General features: G+C 37.0%; 2 non-coding genes and 8 pseudogenes across 2 annotated transcripts; all 10 read left to right on the top strand.

Moving 5' to 3' along the window:
• The first annotated feature begins 2,431 nt into the window (after positions 1-2,431).
• LOC146171263 (U2 spliceosomal RNA) lies at positions 2,432-2,602 on the top strand (annotated as a pseudogene).
• A 379-nt stretch (positions 2,603-2,981) lies between these two features.
• Positions 2,982-3,173, top strand: LOC146171262 (U2 spliceosomal RNA). Its single transcript, XR_014702971.1, has one exon. It is a non-coding gene; the product is annotated as a U2 spliceosomal RNA (small nuclear RNA).
• Positions 3,174-4,329: 1,156 nt separating this feature from the next.
• Positions 4,330-4,500, top strand: LOC146171261 (U2 spliceosomal RNA; annotated as a pseudogene).
• A 5,558-nt stretch (positions 4,501-10,058) lies between these two features.
• Positions 10,059-10,231, top strand: LOC146171260 (U2 spliceosomal RNA; annotated as a pseudogene).
• Positions 10,232-12,556: 2,325 nt separating this feature from the next.
• On the top strand, positions 12,557-12,727 carry LOC146171259 (U2 spliceosomal RNA; annotated as a pseudogene).
• Positions 12,728-13,106: 379 nt separating this feature from the next.
• LOC146171258 (U2 spliceosomal RNA) lies at positions 13,107-13,196 on the top strand (annotated as a pseudogene).
• A 36-nt stretch (positions 13,197-13,232) lies between these two features.
• On the top strand, positions 13,233-13,407 carry LOC146171257 (U2 spliceosomal RNA; annotated as a pseudogene).
• A 3,505-nt stretch (positions 13,408-16,912) lies between these two features.
• LOC146171256 (U2 spliceosomal RNA) lies at positions 16,913-17,083 on the top strand (annotated as a pseudogene).
• Positions 17,084-17,462: 379 nt separating this feature from the next.
• On the top strand, positions 17,463-17,654 carry LOC146171255 (U2 spliceosomal RNA). Its single transcript, XR_014702970.1, has one exon. It is a non-coding gene; the product is annotated as a U2 spliceosomal RNA (small nuclear RNA).
• A 3,492-nt stretch (positions 17,655-21,146) lies between these two features.
• Positions 21,147-21,317, top strand: LOC146171254 (U2 spliceosomal RNA; annotated as a pseudogene).
• The last annotated feature ends 356 nt before the right edge of the window (positions 21,318-21,673 follow it).

Genomic DNA, 21,673 nt, shown 5'->3' with positions numbered 1-21,673 from the left:
CCAATGTGGTTGGTTTTACAGTGTGGTAATAATTAGTAATTATATTTTCGCAACTGTAAATAATTAGTAATAATAGTTTACCTAGCCATTGTGGTTGGTTTTGCAGAGTGTGGAAGTAATTGGTAATTATATTTACGCAAATGTAAATAATTAGTATTAAAAGTTTACCTAGCCATTGTGGTTGGTTTTACAGTGTGGTAATAATTAGTAATTATATTTACGCAACTGTAAATAATTAGTAATAATTGTTTACCTAGCCAATGTGGTTGGTTTTACAGAGTGTAGTAATTATTTACGCAACTGTAAATAATTATTAATAATTGTTTATGTAGCCAATGTGGTTGGTTTTACAGAGTGTGGTAATAATTAGTAAGTATACTATGCAACTATAAATAATTAGTAATAAAAGTTTACCTAGCCATTGTGGTTGGTTTTACAGTGTGGTAATAATTAGTAATTATATTTACGCAACTGTAAATAATTAGTAATAATAGTTTACCTAGCAATTGTGGTTGGTTTTACAGAGTGTGGTTATAATTAGTAATTATATTCACGCAACTGTCAATAATTAGTAATAATTATTTACGCAACTGTAAATAATTATTAATAATTGTTTATGTAGCCAATGTGGTTGGTTTTACAGAGTGTGGTAATAATTAGTAAGTATACTATGCAACTATAAATAATTAGTAATAATTGTTTATCTAGCCAATGTGGTTGGTTTTACAGTGTGGTAATAATTAGTAATTATATTTTCGCAACTGTAAATAATTAGTAATAATAGTTTACCTAGCCATTGTGGTTGGTTTTACAGTGTGGAAGTAATTGGTAATTATATTTACGCAAATGTAAATAATTAGTATTAAAAGTTTACCTAGCCATTGTGGTTGGTTTTACAGTGTGGTAATAATTAGTAATTATATTTACGCAACTGTAAATAATTAGTAATAATAGTTTACCTAGCAATTGTGGTTGGTTTTACAGAGTGTGGTTATAATTAGTAATTATATTCACGCAACTGTCAATAATTAGTAATAATTATTTACGCAACTGTAAATAATTATTAATAATTGTTTATGTAGCCAATGTGGTTGGTTTTACAGAGTGTGGTAATAATTAGTAAGTATACTATGCAACTATAAATAATTAGTAATAATTGTTTATCTAGCCAATGTGGTTGGTTTTACAGTGTGGTAATAATTAGTAATTATATTTTCGCAACTGTAAATAATTAGTAATAATAGTTTACCTAGCCATTGTGGTTGGTTTTGCAGAGTGTGGAAGTAATTGGTAATTATATTTACGCAAATGTAAATAATTAGTATTAAAAGTTTACCTAGCCATTGTGGTTGGTTTTACAGTGTGGTAATAATTAGTAATTATATTTACGCAACTGTAAATAATTAGTAATAATTGTTTACCTAGCCAATGTGGTTGGTTTTACAGAGTGTAGTAATTATTTACGCAACTGTAAATAATTATTAATAATTGTTTATGTAGCCAATGTGGTTGGTTTTACAGAGTGTGGTAATAATTAGTAAGTATACTATGCAACTATAAATAATTAGTAATAAAAGTTTACCTAGCCATTGTGGTTGGTTTTACAGTGTGGTAATAATTAGTAATTATATTTACGCAACTGTAAATAATTAGTAATAATAGTTTACCTAGCAATTGTGGTTGGTTTTACAGAGTGTGGTTATAATTAGTAATTATATTCACGCAACTGTCAATAATTAGTAATAATTATTTACGCAACTGTAAATAATTATTAATAATTGTTTATGTAGCCAATGTGGTTGGTTTTACAGAGTGTGGTAATAATTAGTAAGTATACTATGCAACTATAAATAATTAGTAATAATTGTTTATCTAGCCAATGTGGTTGGTTTTACAGTGTGGTAATAATTAGTAATTATATTTTCGCAACTGTAAATAATTAGTAATAATAGTTTACCTAGCCATTGTGGTTGGTTTTACAGTGTGGAAGTAATTGGTAATTATATTTACGCAAATGTAAATAATTAGTATTAAAAGTTTACCTAGCCATTGTGGTTGGTTTTACAGTGTGGTAATAATTAGTAATTATATTTACGCAACTGTAAATAATTAGTAATAATTGTTTACCTAGCCAATATTGAGTAATTAGTGCAATAACCAGGACATAGCATATAAATAATTATTTACTTATTTATTTCCTTTTTAATTAGTAACTGCTCATTGATTGACATATGGACATATAAGCTATGCATTTGCACATACTGTGGTGTTGCTCTGTGATTGGTCGACACCTCCACGACGTCTTCCCTTCGCGACCAATAAGTGCTGTGGCAAAAATGTGACACTTTTGCTAACGACAACTATGAGGCAATAAAGGCTTTTGCCTTAATAGCAGTAGGTATCTGCAATAAAGCATTGCTTGCAAATGTACAAAACATTTCTGGAAAACACTGTTTTAACAGCTTGATATCAGTTGCCAGTTGTAATTTGTAACCCTGATATTATACTATTTTTTGTAATGCGGCAGAGCATTCTGGGCTTGCTGTACCTCTGCCACGGGTCTACCCGGTACTGCACTACTTCCGGGACTAGCTAAGCGACTCACGGTTTTTGGGGGAGGACAATCACAACTCAAAGATGAGGCCAACTAACTTTTTTCATTCGAGCTCACTGCTATCCATGTGCCTAACACAGCAATCCTCTCAATGCCTGTCTTATTGCATTGTTGGGCGCCTCGTGCATGCAGTGACACCTTGGGTTACTTTTTCCGCATGTCATTGCATGTGAGTCCATTATTTGAGGCAATAAAGAATGGTTTGATTAAGAATCCCCTTCAAGGGATGTGTCGAGATTTGGTAAACCATAGCTCAAGTGCTACAAACAAAAAACGGTGGACCGACGCTGTTTCTGCAACAACCGATAAGTGGCACCACTTGGGCATACATTTTTGATGGGATCGAACTGCAGTTCCTTGTCAATTTATCGCTTCTCGGCCTTTTGGCTAAGATCAAAGTGTAGTATCTGTTCTTAACAGCTTAATATCTGTTACGGGTTCTAATTGTACCCATGATATTAAACTGATTTTTGTAGCGCGGCGGAGTGTTCGGGGCTTGCTCCAACTCCGCCACGGGTCGACCCGGTACTGCACGACTTCCGGGACCGGCCCAGCATCTCCCCCTTTTGGGGGGAGAAGGCACAATTGAAAAAAAAACAGAAAAACTGCTTTGTTTTGTTCTAGAAATTTTTGGACTTTTTTTTTCCGACTTTTTTTTCCGACTTTTTTTTCCGACTTTTTTTTCCGACTTTTTTTTCCGACTTTTACTGTTATGTGGTTGGTTTTACAGAGTGTAGTAATTATTTACGCAACTGTAAATAATTATTAATAATTGTTTATGTAGCCAATGTGGTTGGTTTTACAGAGTGTGGTAATAATTAGTAAGTATACTATGCAACTATAAATAATTAGTAATAAAAGTTTACCTAGCCATTGTGGTTGGTTTTACAGTGTGGTAATAATTAGTAATTATATTTACGCAACTGTAAATAATTAGTAATAATAGTTTACCTAGCAATTGTGGTTGGTTTTACAGAGTGTGGTTATAATTAGTAATTATATTCACGCAACTGTCAATAATTAGTAATAATTATTTACGCAACTGTAAATAATTATTAATAATTGTTTATGTAGCCAATGTGGTTGGTTTTACAGAGTGTGGTAATAATTAGTAAGTATACTATGCAACTATAAATAATTAGTAATAATTGTTTATCTAGCCAATGTGGTTGGTTTTACAGTGTGGTAATAATTAGTAATTATATTTTCGCAACTGTAAATAATTAGTAATAATAGTTTACCTAGCCATTGTGGTTGGTTTTACAGTGTGGAAGTAATTGGTAATTATATTTACGCAAATGTAAATAATTAGTATTAAAAGTTTACCTAGCCATTGTGGTTGGTTTTACAGTGTGGTAATAATTAGTAATTATATTTACGCAACTGTAAATAATTAGTAATAATTGTTTACCTAGCCAATATTGAGTAATTAGTGCAATAACCAGGACATAGCATATAAATAATTATTTACTTATTTATTTCCTTTTTAATTAGTAACTGCTCATTGATTGACATATGGACATATAAGCTATGCATTTGCACATACTGTGGTGTTGCTCTGTGATTGGTCGACACCTCCACGACGTCTTCCCTTCGCGACCAATAAGTGCTGTGGCAAAAATGTGACACTTTTGCTAACGACAACTATGAGGCAATAAAGGCTTTTGCCTTAATAGCAGTAGGTATCTGCAATAAAGCATTGCTTGCAAATGTACAAAACATTTCTGGAAAACACTGTTTTAACAGCTTGATATCAGTTGCCAGTTGTAATTTGTAACCCTGATATTATACTATTTTTTGTAATGCGGCAGAGCATTCTGGGCTTGCTGTACCTCTGCCACGGGTCTACCCGGTACTGCACTACTTCCGGGACTAGCTAAGCGACTCACGGTTTTTGGGGGAGGACAATCACAACTCAAAGATGAGGCCAACTAACTTTTTTCATTCGAGCTCACTGCTATCCATGTGCCTAACACAGCAATCCTCTCAATGCCTGTCTTATTGCATTGTTGGGCGCCTCGTGCATGCAGTGACACCTTGGGTTACTTTTTCCGCATGTCATTGCATGTGAGTCCATTATTTGAGGCAATAAAGAATGGTTTGATTAAGAATCCCCTTCAAGGGATGTGTCGAGATTTGGTAAACCATAGCTCAAGTGCTACAAACAAAAAACGGTGGACCGACGCTGTTTCTGCAACAACCGATAAGTGGCACCACTTGGGCATACATTTTTGATGGGATCGAACTGCAGTTCCTTGTCAATTTATCGCTTCTCGGCCTTTTGGCTAAGATCAAAGTGTAGTATCCTGGACCCCTGGACCCCCTGCTGTTCCTGGACCCCCCTGCTGACCCTGGACCCCTGGACTCATGGACCATCCGGACCTGCTGTTCTTGGAACCCCTGCTGTCCCTGGATTCCCGGTTGCTGTGAGAGCTTGTTTTTTTTTTTTTTTTTTTTTTTCCGGACCTGCTGTTCTTGGAACCCCTGCTGTCCCTGGATTCCCGGTTGCTGTGAGAGCTTGGTGAGAGCTCTCTTTTTTTACTAGTTCATTTAGTGTTTCCTATCCCCATTGTTGGCTTGTTTATGTAGTGTCTGGCAGTGTTTTTTGTCCTTCAAGTGTTCTTTTTTCTTAATTTGCTAGTTTTTTTTTTTTTTTTGTCCTTCTAGTTTTCCTTTTTTTTTTTTTTTTTTTTTTTTTTGCTTGTTCTTTAACCTCTCCGTTCTGTTTGTGCTCACATTCTTTGCAATCGGTTTATTCATGTAGTGCTTTCTGCCCTTAAACTTTTTTTTTTTTTTTCTTTTTCCGTCTTTGCTAGTTTTTTTTTTTTTTTTTTTTTTTTTTTTTTTTTTGTTTGTGTTCAAATTCTTTGCCATCCTTGTTGGTTTGTTCATGTAGTATCTGCCGCTGTTTCTCGCCGGTTGTGCCTTTAATTATTATTATTTTATTACTTTTTGTTGCATTGCCACCAGTTTTTTTTTTTTTTTCTTTTTTTTTCCTTTTTTTTTGAGAGCTTAGTGCGAATTCTTTGCATGTGTGCCCTTTTATTTTAGTTGAGGTGCTGATTTATTGGGTTCCTGCAATGTGATTTCATTGACAAGAGCCGTTTTCCAGTCAAGTGTGGTGTTTCCCATGTTTCGCTCCCGTTAAACTTTTTTTTTTTTTTTTTTTTTTTCTTTGAGCCTGGTGAAGGCTCTTTGCTGCGTTTGCCTGGTAATTGAGTGACGATTTTTATTAGTTGCTGCGTTGCTCTTTTTCACTTGTATTGTGTTGAGGGTGATTTGTGTGTGGTGTTTACTGGTGTTTCTCTCCTGTTCAGCTCCATCTTTTGTTTTGCTTTGCTACGAGCTTGGTGAGGGCTCTCATATTGTTTTTTTTTTTTTTTGGTGTTGAGCATTCTCTCTTTTTTTTTTTTTCTGCGCGCACTTTGGTTTTTCAGTCTCATTATTAGTGTATGTTAGCTGTTCTTTCTGGATAGTCTTTTTCCCCGTGGGAGCTGCAGCGCTGACCTCTTCTGCGGAAGGAAATCCATTATCGCAGTATGTCGCGCGGATACACCCCGCCATTTCTTCCAGACGACCGCCGCCGCTAGAAGTGATGTCATCGCCCCCGACAAGCAGCGCCTTCACCGCCAGCAAAAGCCGCATTCCAGTCCGATCGCCGTCCACCAGTCCAAGCCCGGCCAACAATGAAGAACCGCCACAGCCCGGATCGCAACCTCGCCGTGATGGGAACAGCCTTACGCTGTTCTTTCCGCTGGCGAGGACGTTCCGATGTACGGAAGAGGGATGCGCTACCGCGTACTCCCCGGTATTGTGGACGTCCAGGCGGCAGTCCCTGACTCGGCATCTTGAAAGTGAGCATGGGGTGCGCATAAGCCAGGTCACGCATTTTTGCACTCTCTGCCACAGAGAGGTCGGTCCTCGGCCAAAAGCGCATCCCTGTCTTACTGGAGAGAAGCTCGAGGTGGCCAGCACTGACTTGCACAGCCACAAGTGCGGTGATTGCCAGCTCTCTTTTCCATCAAAAAGAGGGCTGGAAAATCATCACATGTGGCACCGCAAACAGACTGCCATGCAGGGATTACCGCCTCGTCCCGTGCCACCGTTAGCGGCGACGAGAAGACTAAGACGGACACCATCACGGGATGCCAGACCACCGGATCTAGAGCCCCCACAAGAAGAGGACATCAGCCAAGACGCAAGGACACCACCAGCAACGCCTCAACAAGACACCAATGGGGAGGAAGCGGGCCAGGAAGAGCCACGATCGCTCACCCCCATCTCTCCTCCTCCAGAGAGCAGCACCACAACGAGAGCAGCAACACCAGCACTAATTTTTCCCACCTCCCCATCCCAGCAGGATGACCAGGGAATTCCCGTGCCTGCCAGCAGCACACCCAACAGCAGCAGGGAGATGGAGAATTCACAAGATTCTCCTTCCTTGCAGGCAGGCGACGGACTACAGGCTCACCTGTCAACAATCAGCGAGGAAAGCAATACATCGCAGCTTCAAGACGACGACGGCGGCGGCCACCATGACGCAACTGCCACCCAGGGAGCACTAACTGATTCTCTTTCTGATGAACTGGAGTGCGAGGGCATACTCGTCGACCACACCAGGCGCCTCCGGTGTTTGCTGCGTGAGCCTGTGTCTGCTGAGGGTTGGGATGGTTTTCTTTCCATCTTGGAGGAGGCCATCACCGAGGTTGGAAAGGCGGTAAAGCTGCCGAAGGCTCCGGCCGGAGGTAAGCCGCGCCGTCCGACCAACCCCGACAACGCTCAGCAGATCCAGTCTCTTTACCGCAGGAATCGCCGCCGAGCAGTACGCCTGATTGTGGACGGCGAGTCGCCTATGTGCACGGTTCCTTTACAGGATCTCGAGAACCACTTCACTGCAATGTGGGGCCCCAAGGAGGTGGACACCAGCCTTCTTCTCAACAAGGCCAAGAGCGGCGACCTCACGGAATTCCCTCTAGACAAGTTCACCGAAGAGGAGGTCCTGACGAAGCTGAGGAAATGTGAGAACACCGCGCCCGGCAACGACCGAATCACCTACCAGCACTGGAAGACGACAGACCCTGAAGCAGCCTTCCTGACAGCAGCATTCAACGCCTGCCTCAAGTTCAAGAGAGTGCCCCCAGCATGGAAGGAGTCCCGGACCATCCTCATCCACAAGAAGGGACCTGCGGAGGACGTCACGAACTGGCGCCCCATCGCACTCGGGTCGACGATTTCAAAGCTGTATGCTGGGTGTCTCGCCACTCGGCTGCAGCGATGGATCGCTGAACACGAGCTGCTCTCTCGTTGTCAAAAGGGGTTCCTGCCGCACGATGGTGTGTTTGAGCACAACTTCGTGCTGCAGGAGCGCCTTGACGCAGCGAGGGGTGGCGGTGGGGAGCTGTGCGTGGCGTTCCTTGACTTCAGCAACGCCTTTGGATCTGTCGCCCACAACGCCCTCATCGACGCACTACGTGGAGCAGGCGCCGGCAACGACTTCTGTTCGATCGTCGCTGACCTCTACAGGGACAACACCACCACCATCATAGGACAAGAAGGATCAACACGGCCGATCGACATTTCTGCAGGGATTCGACAGGGATGCCCACTGAGCGGGCTCTTGTTTAATTTTGTCATTGACCCTGTTTTGCGTGCTGTGCAGGGAGGCGAGAGGCAGCACAACATCCTGGCCTACGCCGATGACCTCACCCCCCTGGCCAATGACCCGGAGATGCTTCAAGCCCGCATTAATACTGTTGAATCCCTTTCTTCTAGGCTGGGACTACAGCTTAACCCAGCGAAGTGCCGCACTCTTCATCTGAGCGGCAAAACACCGGTTGGTACAAGACTGACCCCTTTCTTTATTGCAGGAGCTGAGATCCCAATTATCCAGGATTTTGAAAGCCAGACGTTCCTGGGCCGCCCTGTGGGGTTCAACGTCTTCCCGGACAGAGCTACTGTGGACCAGGCCATCAACACCGGCCGCCGCCTGCTTAGCTCAATGCTCGCCCCTTGGCAGAGATTGGACGCTGTGAAAACATTTGTATATCCAGCGCTCAATTTCTCCATGCGGTGCGGTGTGTTGGGCAAGTCAGAGTGGGCGCGCCTCGACGATGCACTGCGGCCACTAATCAAAAAATCCCTTTATCTTCCAGGAACCGCAGCCAATGAATACCTCTACGGCAGCGCAGCATCGGGCTCGGTCGGCATCCCCCTCGCAGCGGAGCTGAGCGACATCTGCCGCATTGACAATGCATTTAAGCTCCTCTCCTCTCTTGATCTAGAGGTGCGAGATCTAGCGCTGCATGCCGTTACTGCCATCACGACGAAGAGACTACGCCGACCAGCCACGGATGAGGACATCGCTGCCTACCTGACAGGGGAGACGGAGGGAGACTTCCGAGCTAGGGCAACGCAGCTTCAGTCTGTATGGACGGAGGCTCGCAAGGCTTCCCGGCGCCTGGCGGTCACGTGGGAGATGCAGGAGGGGGGCCCCAGCATCACTCGCGCCGACGTGACCGTCACGCAGAAGCAGCGCACGAAAGTGGTGAGGACACTTCGGAGCATCGCTATGCGCGCACGAGATCACAATCTCCACGAAAAGCCTAACCAGGGGAAAGTGATGGAGTGCGTAGCAGCCGACCGTAGCAGTTCCCACTTCATGAGGACGGGGCGCTTCACTCGCTTCTGCGATTGGCGTTTCGTGCACCGTGCGAGGCTGAACCTGCTGCCCCTCAACGGAGCCAGGCCGTGGGATGTCGCTGCTGACCAGCGGTGTCGGAGATGCGGGCAAGACAAGGAATCCCTCCCGCATGTTCTCTGCCACTGCATGCGCCAGAGCGTCGCCTACACCAGCCGACACAACAGGATCGTCGACCGGCTGAAGACAGCCGCTGAGAAGCGATTCACCGTCACCCATGAGAACCGGCCCGTGGGTGACACGAACCTCCGCCCAGATCTTGTTCTGGCGCGCGGGGAAACGGCGATTGTCATTGATGTCACATGCCCCTTTGACAATCGCAAAACCGCCTTCGATGCTGCACGGGAGAGTAAGGTCGCCAAGTACGAACCCGTTCGCCAATACCTGCTCCGGAAATTCCAGCGGGTCAGCATTGAGGCAGTCGTTGTTGGGGCCCTGGGCTCCTGGGACCCCAACAATGACAAAGTGATGAGGCGCCTCTGTAGCAAACGCTACATGCGTCTCTTCAAGAAGCTGGCGGTGAGCGATACCATCGCAGCTTCTCGTGAAGTCTATGCTAAACACGTAGCTGCAAATTGAAGGGCTCGCACTTCGGTGGACTTCAGCAGCTCGAGTTAGAAAGACTTCCTACACGCACAACAATACACTCACCCCACAGCAGGAATAAAACTTTACAGATGAGATTTCCCCTAAAAAGGAATGAACAACAACAGTAGGTGTCTGCAATAAAACTGCTAGGAAATGTACAAAACATTTCTGAAAAACACTCTGTTCTTAACAGCTTAATATCTGTTACGGGTTCTAATTGTACCCATGATATTAAACTGATTTTTGTAGCGCGGCGGAGTGTTCGGGGCTTGCTCCAACTCCGCCACGGGTCGACCCGGTACTGCACTACTTCCGGGACCGGCCCAGCATCTCCCCCTTTTGGGGGGAGAAGGCACAATTGAAAAAAAAACAGAAAAACTGCTTTGTTTTGTTCTAGAAATTTTTGGACTTTTTTTTTCCGACTTTTTTTTCCGACTTTTTTTTCCGACTTTTTTTTCCGACTTTTTTTTCCGACTTTTACTGTTATGTGGTTGGTTTTACAGAGTGTAGTAATTATTTACGCAACTGTAAATAATTATTAATAATTGTTTATGTAGCCAATGTGGTTGGTTTTACAGAGTGTGGTAATAATTAGTAAGTATACTATGCAACTATAAATAATTAGTAATAAAAGTTTACCTAGCCATTGTGGTTGGTTTTACAGTGTGGTAATAATTAGTAATTATATTTACGCAACTGTAAATAATTAGTAATAATAGTTTACCTAGCAATTGTGGTTGGTTTTACAGAGTGTGGTTATAATTAGTAATTATATTCACGCAACTGTCAATAATTAGTAATAATTATTTACGCAACTGTAAATAATTATTAATAATTGTTTATGTAGCCAATGTGGTTGGTTTTACAGAGTGTGGTAATAATTAGTAAGTATACTATGCAACTATAAATAATTAGTAATAATTGTTTATCTAGCCAATGTGGTTGGTTTTACAGTGTGGTAATAATTAGTAATTATATTTTCGCAACTGTAAATAATTAGTAATAATAGTTTACCTAGCCATTGTGGTTGGTTTTACAGTGTGGAAGTAATTGGTAATTATATTTACGCAAATGTAAAATAATTAGTATTAAAAGTTTACCTAGCCATTGTGGTTGGTTTTACAGTGTGGTAATAATTAGTAATTATATTTACGCAACTGTAAATAATTAGTAATAATAGTTTACCTAGCAATTGTGGTTGGTTTTACAGAGTGTGGTTATAATTAGTAATTATATTCACGCAACTGTCAATAATTAGTAATAATTATTTACGCAACTGTAAATAATTATTAATAATTGTTTATGTAGCCAATGTGGTTGGTTTTACAGAGTGTGGTAATAATTAGTAAGTATACTATGCAACTATAAATAATTAGTAATAATTGTTTATCTAGCCAATGTGGTTGGTTTTACAGTGTGGTAATAATTAGTAATTATATTTTCGCAACTGTAAATAATTAGTAATAATAGTTTACCTAGCCATTGTGGTTGGTTTTGCAGAGTGTGGAAGTAATTGGTAATTATATTTACGCAAATGTAAATAATTAGTATTAAAAGTTTACCTAGCCATTGTGGTTGGTTTTACAGTGTGGTAATAATTAGTAATTATATTTACGCAACTGTAAATAATTAGTAATAATTGTTTACCTAGCCAATGTGGTTGGTTTTACAGAGTGTAGTAATTATTTACGCAACTGTAAATAATTATTAATAATTGTTTATGTAGCCAATGTGGTTGGTTTTACAGAGTGTGGTAATAATTAGTAAGTATACTATGCAACTATAAATAATTAGTAATAAAAGTTTACCTAGCCATTGTGGTTGGTTTTACAGTGTGGTAATAATTAGTAATTATATTTACGCAACTGTAAATAATTAGTAATAATAGTTTACCTAGCAATTGTGGTTGGTTTTACAGAGTGTGGTTATAATTAGTAATTATATTCACGCAACTGTCAATAATTAGTAATAATTATTTACGCAACTGTAAATAATTATTAATAATTGTTTATGTAGCCAATGTGGTTGGTTTTACAGAGTGTGGTAATAATTAGTAAGTATACTATGCAACTATAAATAATTAGTAATAATTGTTTATCTAGCCAATGTGGTTGGTTTTACAGTGTGGTAATAATTAGTAATTATATTTTCGCAACTGTAAATAATTAGTAATAATAGTTTACCTAGCCATTGTGGTTGGTTTTACAGTGTGGAAGTAATTGGTAATTATATTTACGCAAATGTAAATAATTAGTATTAAAAGTTTACCTAGCCATTGTGGTTGGTTTTACAGTGTGGTAATAATTAGTAATTATATTTACGCAACTGTAAATAATTAGTAATAATTGTTTACCTAGCCAATATTGAGTAATTAGTGCAATAACCAGGACATAGCATATAAATAATTATTTACTTATTTATTTCCTTTTTAATTAGTAACTGCTCATTGATTGACATATGGACATATAAGCTATGCATTTGCACATACTGTGGTGTTGCTCTGTGATTGGTCGACACCTCCACGACGTCTTCCCTTCGCGACCAATAAGTGCTGTGGCAAAAATGTGACACTTTTGCTAACGACAACTATGAGGCAATAAAGGCTTTTGCCTTAATAGCAGTAGGTATCTGCAATAAAGCATTGCTTGCAAATGTACAAAACATTTCTGGAAAACACTGTTTTAACAGCTTGATATCAGTTGCCAGTTGTAATTTGTAACCCTGATATTATACTATTTTTTGTAATGCGGCAGAGCATTCTGGGCTTGCTGTACCTCTGCCACGGGTCTACCCGGTACTGCACTACTTCCGGGACTAGCTAAGCGACTCACGGTTTTTGGGGGAGGACAATCACAACTCAAAGATGAGGCCAACTAACTTTTTTCATTCGAGCTCACTGCTATCCATGTGCCTAACACAGCAATCCTCTCAATGCCTGTCTTATTGCATTGTTGGGCGCCTCGTGCATGCAGTGACACCTTGGGTTACTTTTTCCGCATGTCATTGCATGTGAGTCCATTATTTGAGGCAATAAAGAATGGTTTGATTAAGAATCCCCTTCAAGGGATGTGTCGAGATTTGGTAAACCATAGCTCAAGTGCTACAAACAAAAAACGGTGGACCGACGCTGTTTCTGCAACAACCGATAAGTGGCACCACTTGGGCATACATTTTTGATGGGATCGAACTGCAGTTCCTTGTCAATTTATCGCTTCTCGGCCTTTTGGCTAAGATCAAAGTGTAGTATCTGTTGGTATCCTTTACATATAAGTGTATGTATATTGTGGTTCACATTGTCAATGTATCGTGCTCTATCAGTTTGGAAGTCAATAAACTTCTCTTTGTGTGTGTAGTATCTGTTCTTAACAGCTTAATATCTGTTACGGGTTCTAATTGTACCCATGATATTAAACTGATTTTTGTAGCGCGGCGGAGTGTTCGGGGCTTGCTCCAACTCCGCCACGGGTCGACCCGGTACTGCACTACTTCCGGGACCGGCCCAGCATCTCCCCCTTTTGGGGGGAGAAGGCACAATTGAAAAAAAAACAGAAAAACTGCTTTGTTTTGTTCTAGAAATTTTTGGACTTTTTTTTTCCGACTTTTTTTTCCGACTTTTTTTTCCGACTTTTTTTTCCGACTTTTTTTTCCGACTTTTTTTTCCGACTTTTACTGTTATGTGGTTGGTTTTACAGAGTGTAGTAATTATTTACGCAACTGTAAATAATTATTAATAATTGTTTATGTAGCCAATGTGGTTGGTTTTACAGAGTGTGGTAATAATTAGTAAGTATACTATGCAACTATAAATAATTAGTAATAAAAGTTTACCTAGCCATTGTGGTTGGTTTTACAGTGTGGTAATAATTAGTAATTATATTTACGCAACTGTAAATAATTAGTAATAATAGTTTACCTAGCAATTGTGGTTGGTTTTACAGAGTGTGGTTATAATTAGTAATTATATTCACGCAACTGTCAATAATTAGTAATAATTATTTACGCAACTGTAAATAATTATTAATAATTGTTTATGTAGCCAATGTGGTTGGTTTTACAGAGTGTGGTAATAATTAGTAAGTATACTATGCAACTATAAATAATTAGTAATAATTGTTTATCTAGCCAATGTGGTTGGTTTTACAGTGTGGTAATAATTAGTAATTATATTTTCGCAACTGTAAATAATTAGTAATAATAGTTTACCTAGCCATTGTGGTTGGTTTTACAGTGTGGAAGTAATTGGTAATTATATTTACGCAAATGTAAATAATTAGTATTAAAAGTTTACCTAGCCATTGTGGTTGGTTTTACAGTGTGGTAATAATTAGTAATTATATTTACGCAACTGTAAATAATTAGTAATAATAGTTTACCTAGCAATTGTGGTTGGTTTTACAGAGTGTGGTTATAATTAGTAATTATATTCACGCAACTGTCAATAATTAGTAATAATTATTTACGCAACTGTAAATAATTATTAATAATTGTTTATGTAGCCAATGTGGTTGGTTTTACAGAGTGTGGTAATAATTAGTAAGTATACTATGCAACTATAAATAATTAGTAATAATTGTTTATCTAGCCAATGTGGTTGGTTTTACAGTGTGGTAATAATTAGTAATTATATTTTCGCAACTGTAAATAATTAGTAATAATAGTTTACCTAGCCATTGTGGTTGGTTTTGCAGAGTGTGGAAGTAATTGGTAATTATATTTACGCAAATGTAAATAATTAGTATTAAAAGTTTACCTAGCCATTGTGGTTGGTTTTACAGTGTGGTAATAATTAGTAATTATATTTACGCAACTGTAAATAATTAGTAATAATTGTTTACCTAGCCAATGTGGTTGGTTTTACAGAGTGTAGTAATTATTTACGCAACTGTAAATAATTATTAATAATTGTTTATGTAGCCAATGTGGTTGGTTTTACAGAGTGTGGTAATAATTAGTAAGTATACTATGCAACTATAAATAATTAGTAATAAAAGTTTACCTAGCCATTGTGGTTGGTTTTACAGTGTGGTAATAATTAGTAATTATATTTACGCAACTGTAAATAATTAGTAATAATAGTTTACCTAGCAATTGTGGTTGGTTTTACAGAGTGTGGTTATAATTAGTAATTATATTCACGCAACTGTCAATAATTAGTAATAATTATTTACGCAACTGTAAATAATTATTAATAATTGTTTATGTAGCCAATGTGGTTGGTTTTACAGAGTGTGGTAATAATTAGTAAGTATACTATGCAACTATAAATAATTAGTAATAATTGTTTATCTAGCCAATGTGGTTGGTTTTACAGTGTGGTAATAATTAGTAATTATATTTTCGCAACTGTAAATAATTAGTAATAATAGTTTACCTAGCCATTGTGGTTGGTTTTACAGTGTGGAAGTAATTGGTAATTATATTTACGCAAATGTAAATAATTAGTATTAAAAGTTTACCTAGCCATTGTGGTTGGTTTTACAGTGTGGTAATAATTAGTAATTATATTTACGCAACTGTAAATAATTAGTAATAATAGTTTACCTAGCAATTGTGGTTGGTTTTACAGAGTGTGGTTATAATTAGTAATTATATTCACGCAACTGTCAATAATTAGTAATAATTATTTACGCAACTGTAAATAATTATTAATAATTGTTTATGTAGCCAATGTGGTTGGTTTTACAGAGTGTGGTAATAATTAGTAAGTATACTATGCAACTATAAATAATTAGTAATAATTGTTTATCTAGCCAATGTGGTTGGTTTTACAGTGTGGTAATAATTAGTAATTATATTTTCGCAACTGTAAATAATTAGTAATAATAGTTTACCTAGCCATTGTGGTTGGTTTTGCAGAGTGTGGAAGTAATTGGTAATTATATTTACGCAAATGTAAATAATTAGTATTAAAAGTTTACCTAGCCATTGTGGTTGGTTTTACAGTGTGGTAATAATTAGTAATTATATTTACGCAACTGTAAATAATTAGTAATAATTGTTTACCTAGCCAATGTGGTTGGTTTTACAGAGTGTAGTAATTATTTACGCAACTGTAAATAATTATTAATAATTGTTTATGTAGCCAATGTGGTTGGTTTTACAGAGTGTGGTAATAATTAGTAAGTATACTATGCAACTATAAATAATTAGTAATAAAAGTTTACCTAGCCATTGTGGTTGGTTTTACAGTGTGGTAATAATTAGTAATTATATTTACGCAACTGTAAATAATTAGTAATAATAGTTTACCTAGCAATTGTGGTTGGTTTTACAGAGTGTGGTTATAATTAGTAATTATATTCACGCAACTGTCAATAATTAGTAATAATTATTTACGCAACTGTAAATAATTATTAATAATTGTTTATGTAGCCAATGTGGTTGGTTTTACAGAGTGTGGTAATAATTAGTAAGTATACTATGCAACTATAAATAATTAGTAATAATTGTTTATCTAGCCAATGTGGTTGGTTTTACAGTGTGGTAATAATTAGTAATTATATTTTCGCAACTGTAAATAATTAGTAATAATAGTTTACCTAGCCATTGTGGTTGGTTTTACAGTGTGGAAGTAATTGGTAATTATATTTACGCAAATGTAAATAATTAGTATTAAAAGTTTACCTAGCCATTGTGGTTGGTTTTACAGTGTGGTAATAATTAGTAATTATATTTACGCAACTGTAAATAATTAGTAATAATTGTTTACCTAGCCAATATTGAGTAATTAGTGCAATAACCAGGACATAGCATATAAATAATTATTTACTTATTTATTTCCTTTTTAATTAGTAACTGCTCATTGATTGACATATGGACATATAAGCTATGCATTTGCACATACTGTGGTGTTGCTCTGTGATTGGTCGACACCTCCACGACGTCTTCCCTTCGCGACCAATAAGTGCTGTGGCAAAAATGTGACACTTTTGCTAACGACAACTATGAGGCAATAAAGGCTTTTGCCTTAATAGCAGTAGGTATCTGCAATAAAGCATTGCTTGCAAATGTACAAAACATTTCTGGAAAACACTGTTTTAACAGCTTGATATCAGTTGCCAGTTGTAATTTGTAACCCTGATATTATACTATTTTTTGTAATGCGGCAGAGCATTCTGGGCTTGCTGTACCTCTGCCACGGGTCTACCCGGTACTGCACTACTTCCGGGACTAGCTAAGCGACTCACGGTTTTTGGGGGAGGACAATCACAACTCAAAGATGAGGCCAACTAACTTTTTTCATTCGAGCTCACTGCTATCCATGTGCCTAACACAGCAATCCTCTCAATGCCTGTCTTATTGCATTGTTGGGCGCCTCGTGCATGCAGTGACACCTTGGGTTACTTTTTCCGCATGTCATTGCATGTGAGTCCATTATTTGAGGCAATAAAGAATGGTTTGATTAAGAATCCCCTTCAAGGGATGTGTCGAGATTTGGTAAACCATAGCTCAAGTGCTACAAACAAAAAACGGTGGACCGACGCTGTTTCTGCAACAACCGATAAGTGGCACCACTTGGGCATACATTTTTGATGGGATCGAACTGCAGTTCCTTGTCAATTTATCGCTTCTCGGCCTTTTGGCTAAGATCAAAGTGTAGTATCTGTTCTTAACAGCTTAATATCTGTTACGGGTTCTAATTGTACCCATGATATTAAACTGATTTTTGTAGCGCGGCGGAGTGTTCGGGGCTTGCTCCAACTCCGCCACGGGTCGACCCGGTACTGCACGACTTCCGGGACCGGCCCAGCATCTCCCCCTTTTGGGGGGAGAAGGCACAATTGAAAAAAAAACAGAAAAACTGCTTTGTTTTGTTCTAGAAATTTTTGGACTTTTTTTTTCCGACTTTTTTTTCCGACTTTTTTTTCCGACTTTTTTTTCCGACTTTTTTTTCCGACTTTTACTGTTATGTGGTTGGTTTTACAGAGTGTAGTAATTATTTACGCAACTGTAAATAATTATTAATAATTGTTTATGTAGCCAATGTGGTTGGTTTTACAGAGTGTGGTAATAATTAGTAAGTATACTATGCAACTATAAATAATTAGTAATAAAAGTTTACCTAGCCATTGTGGTTGGTTTTACAGTGTGGTAATAATTAGTAATTATATTTACGCAACTGTAAATAATTAGTAATAATAGTTTACCTAGCAATTGTGGTTGGTTTTACAGAGTGTGGTTATAATTAGTAATTATATTCACGCAACTGTCAATAATTAGTAATAATTATTTACGCAACTGTAAATAATTATTAATAATTGTTTATGTAGCCAATGTGGTTGGTTTTACAGAGTGTGGTAATAATTAGTAAGTATACTATGCAACTATAAATAATTAGTAATAATTGTTTATCTAGCCAATGTGGTTGGTTTTACAGTGTGGTAATAATTAGTAATTATATTTTCGCAACTGTAAATAATTAGTAATAATAGTTTACCTAGCCATTGTGGTTGGTTTTACAGTGTGGAAGTAATTGGTAATTATATTTACGCAAATGTAAATAATTAGTATTAAAAGTTTACCTAGCCATTGTGGTTGGTTTTACAGTGTGGTAATAATTAGTAATTATATTTACGCAACTGTAAATAATTAGTAATAATAGTTTACCTAGCAATTGTGGTTGGTTTTACAGAGTGTGGTTATAATTAGTAATTATATTCACGCAACTGTCAATAATTAGTAATAATTATTTACGCAACTGTAAATAATTATTAATAATTGTTTATGTAGCCAATGTGGTTGGTTTTACAGAGTGTGGTAATAATTAGTAAGTATACTATGCAACTATAAATAATTAGTAATAATTGTTTATCTAGCCAATGTGGTTGGTTTTACAGTGTGGTAATAATTAGTAATTATATTTTCGCAACTGTAAATAATTAGTAATAATAGTTTACCTAGCCATTGTGGTTGGTTTTGCAGAGTGTGGAAGTAATTGGTAATTATATTTACGCAAATGTAAATAATTAGTATTAAAAGTTTACCTAGCCATTGTGGTTGGTTTTACAGTGTGGTAATAATTAGTAATTATATTTACGCAACTGTAAATAATTAGTAATAATTGTTTACCTAGCCAATGTGGTTGGTTTTACAGAGTGTAGTAATTATTTACGCAACTGTAAATAATTATTAATAATTGTTTATGTAGCCAATGTGGTTGGTTTTACAGAGTGTGGTAATAATTAGTAAGTATACTATGCAACTATAAATAATTAGTAATAAAAGTTTACCTAGCCATTGTGGTTGGTTTTACAGTGTGGTAATAATTAGTAATTATATTTACGCAACTGTAAATAATTAGTAATAATAGTTTACCTAGCAATTGTGGTTGGTTTTACAGAGTGTGGTTATAATTAGTAATTATATTCACGCAACTGTCAATAATTAGTAATAATTATTTACGCAACTGTAAATAATTATTAATAATTGTTTATGTAGCCAATGTGGTTGGTTTTACAGAGTGTGGTAATAATTAGTAAGTATACTATGCAACTATAAATAATTAGTAATAATTGTTTATCTAGCCAATGTGGTTGGTTTTACAGTGTGGTAATAATTAGTAATTATATTTTCGCAACTGTAAATAATTAGTAATAATAGTTTACCTAGCCATTGTGGTTGGTTTTACAGTGTGGAAGTAATTGGTAATTATATTTACGCAAATGTAAATAATTAGTATTAAAAGTTTACCTAGCCATTGTGGTTGGTTTTACAGTGTGGTAATAATTAGTAATTATATTTACGCAACTGTAAATAATTAGTAATAATAGTTTACCTAGCAATTGTGGTTGGTTTTACAGAGTGTGGTTATAATTAGTAATTATATTCACGCAACTGTCAATAATTAGTAATAATTATTTACGCAACTGTAAATAATTATTAATAATTGTTTATGTAGCCAATGTGGTTGGTTTTACAGAGTGTGGTAATAATTAGTAAGTATACTATGCAACTATAAATAATTAGTAATAATTGTTTATCTAGCCAATGTGGTTGGTTTTACAGTGTGGTAATAATTAGTAATTATATTTTCGCAACTGTAAATAATTAGTAATAATAGTTTACCTAGCCATTGTGGTTGGTTTTGCAGAGTGTGGAAGTAATTGGTAATTATATTTACGCAAATGTAAATAATTAGTATTAAAAGTTTACCTAGCCATTGTGGTTGGTTTTACAGTGTGGTAATAATTAGTAATTATATTTACGCAACTGTAAATAATTAGTAATAATTGTTTACCTAGCCAATGTGGTTGGTTTTACAGAGTGTAGTAATTATTTACGCAACTGTAAATAATTATTAATAATTGTTTATGTAGCCAATGTGGTTGGTTTTACAGAGTGTGGTAATAATTAGTAAGTATACTATGCAACTATAAATAATTAGTAATAAAAGTTTACCTAGCCATTGTGGTTGGTTTTACAGTGTGGTAATAATTAGTAATTATATTTACGCAACTGTAAATAATTAGTAATAATAGTTTACCTAGCAATTGTGGTTGGTTTTACAGAGTGTGGTTATAATTAGTAATTATATTCACGCAACTGTCAATAATTAGTAATAATTATTTACGCAACTGTAAATAATTATTAATAATTGTTTATGTAGCCAATGTGGTTGGTTTTACAGAGTGTGGTAATAATTAGTAAGTATACTATGCAACTATAAATAATTAGTAATAATTGTTTATCTAGCCAATGTGGTTGGTTTTACAGTGTGGTAATAATTAGTAATTATATTTTCGCAACTGTAAATAATTAGTAATAATAGTTTACCTAGCCATTGTGGTTGGTTTTACAGTGTGGAAGTAATTGGTAATTATATTTACGCAAATGTAAATAATTAGTATTAAAAGTTTACCTAGCCATTGTGGTTGGTTTTACAGTGTGGTAATAATTAGTAATTATATTTACGCAACTGTAAATAATTAGTAATAATTGTTTACCTAGCCAATATTGAGTAATTAGTGCAATAACCAGGACATAGCATATAAATAATTATTTACTTATTTATTTCCTTTTTAATTAGTAACTGCTCATTGATTGACATATGGACATATAAGCTATGCATTTGCACATACTGTGGTGTTGCTCTGTGATTGGTCGACACCTCCACGACGTCTTCCCTTCGCGACCAATAAGTGCTGTGGCAAAAATGTGACACTTTTGCTAACGACAACTATGAGGCAATAAAGGCTTTTGCCTTAATAGCAGTAGGTATCTGCAATAAAGCATTGCTTGCAAATGTACAAAACATTTCTGGAAAACACTGTTTTAACAGCTTGATATCAGTTGCCAGTTGTAATTTGTAACCCTGATATTATACTATTTTTTGTAATGCGGCAGAGCATTCTGGGCTTGCTGTACCTCTGCCACGGGTCTACCCGGTACTGCACTACTTCCGGGACTAGCTAAGCGACTCACGGTTTTTGGGGGAGGACAATCACAACTCAAAGATGAGGCCAACTAACTTTTTTCATTCGAGCTCACTGCTATCCATGTGCCTAACACAGCAATCCTCTCAATGCCTGTCTTATTGCATTGTTGGGCGCCTCGTGCATGCAGTGACACCTTGGGTTACTTTTTCCGCATGTCATTGCATGTGAGTCCATTATTTGAGGCAATAAAGAATGGTTTGATTAAGAATCCCCTTCAAGGGATGTGTCGAGATTTGGTAAACCATAGCTCAAGTGCTACAAACAAAAAACGGTGGACCGACGCTGTTTCTGCAACAACCGATAAGTGGCACCACTTGGGCATACATTTTTGATGGGATC

The sequence above is a fragment of the Amblyomma maculatum genome, unplaced genomic scaffold (assembly GCF_055883805.1).
Source record: "Amblyomma maculatum isolate TAMU_Amacu unplaced genomic scaffold, ASM5588380v1 scaffold_23, whole genome shotgun sequence".
Taxonomy (NCBI): Eukaryota; Metazoa; Arthropoda; class Arachnida; order Ixodida; family Ixodidae; genus Amblyomma; species Amblyomma maculatum.
The sequence above is the reverse complement of the archived record's forward strand: the minus strand, read 5'-3'. Positions and strand labels throughout refer to the sequence as shown.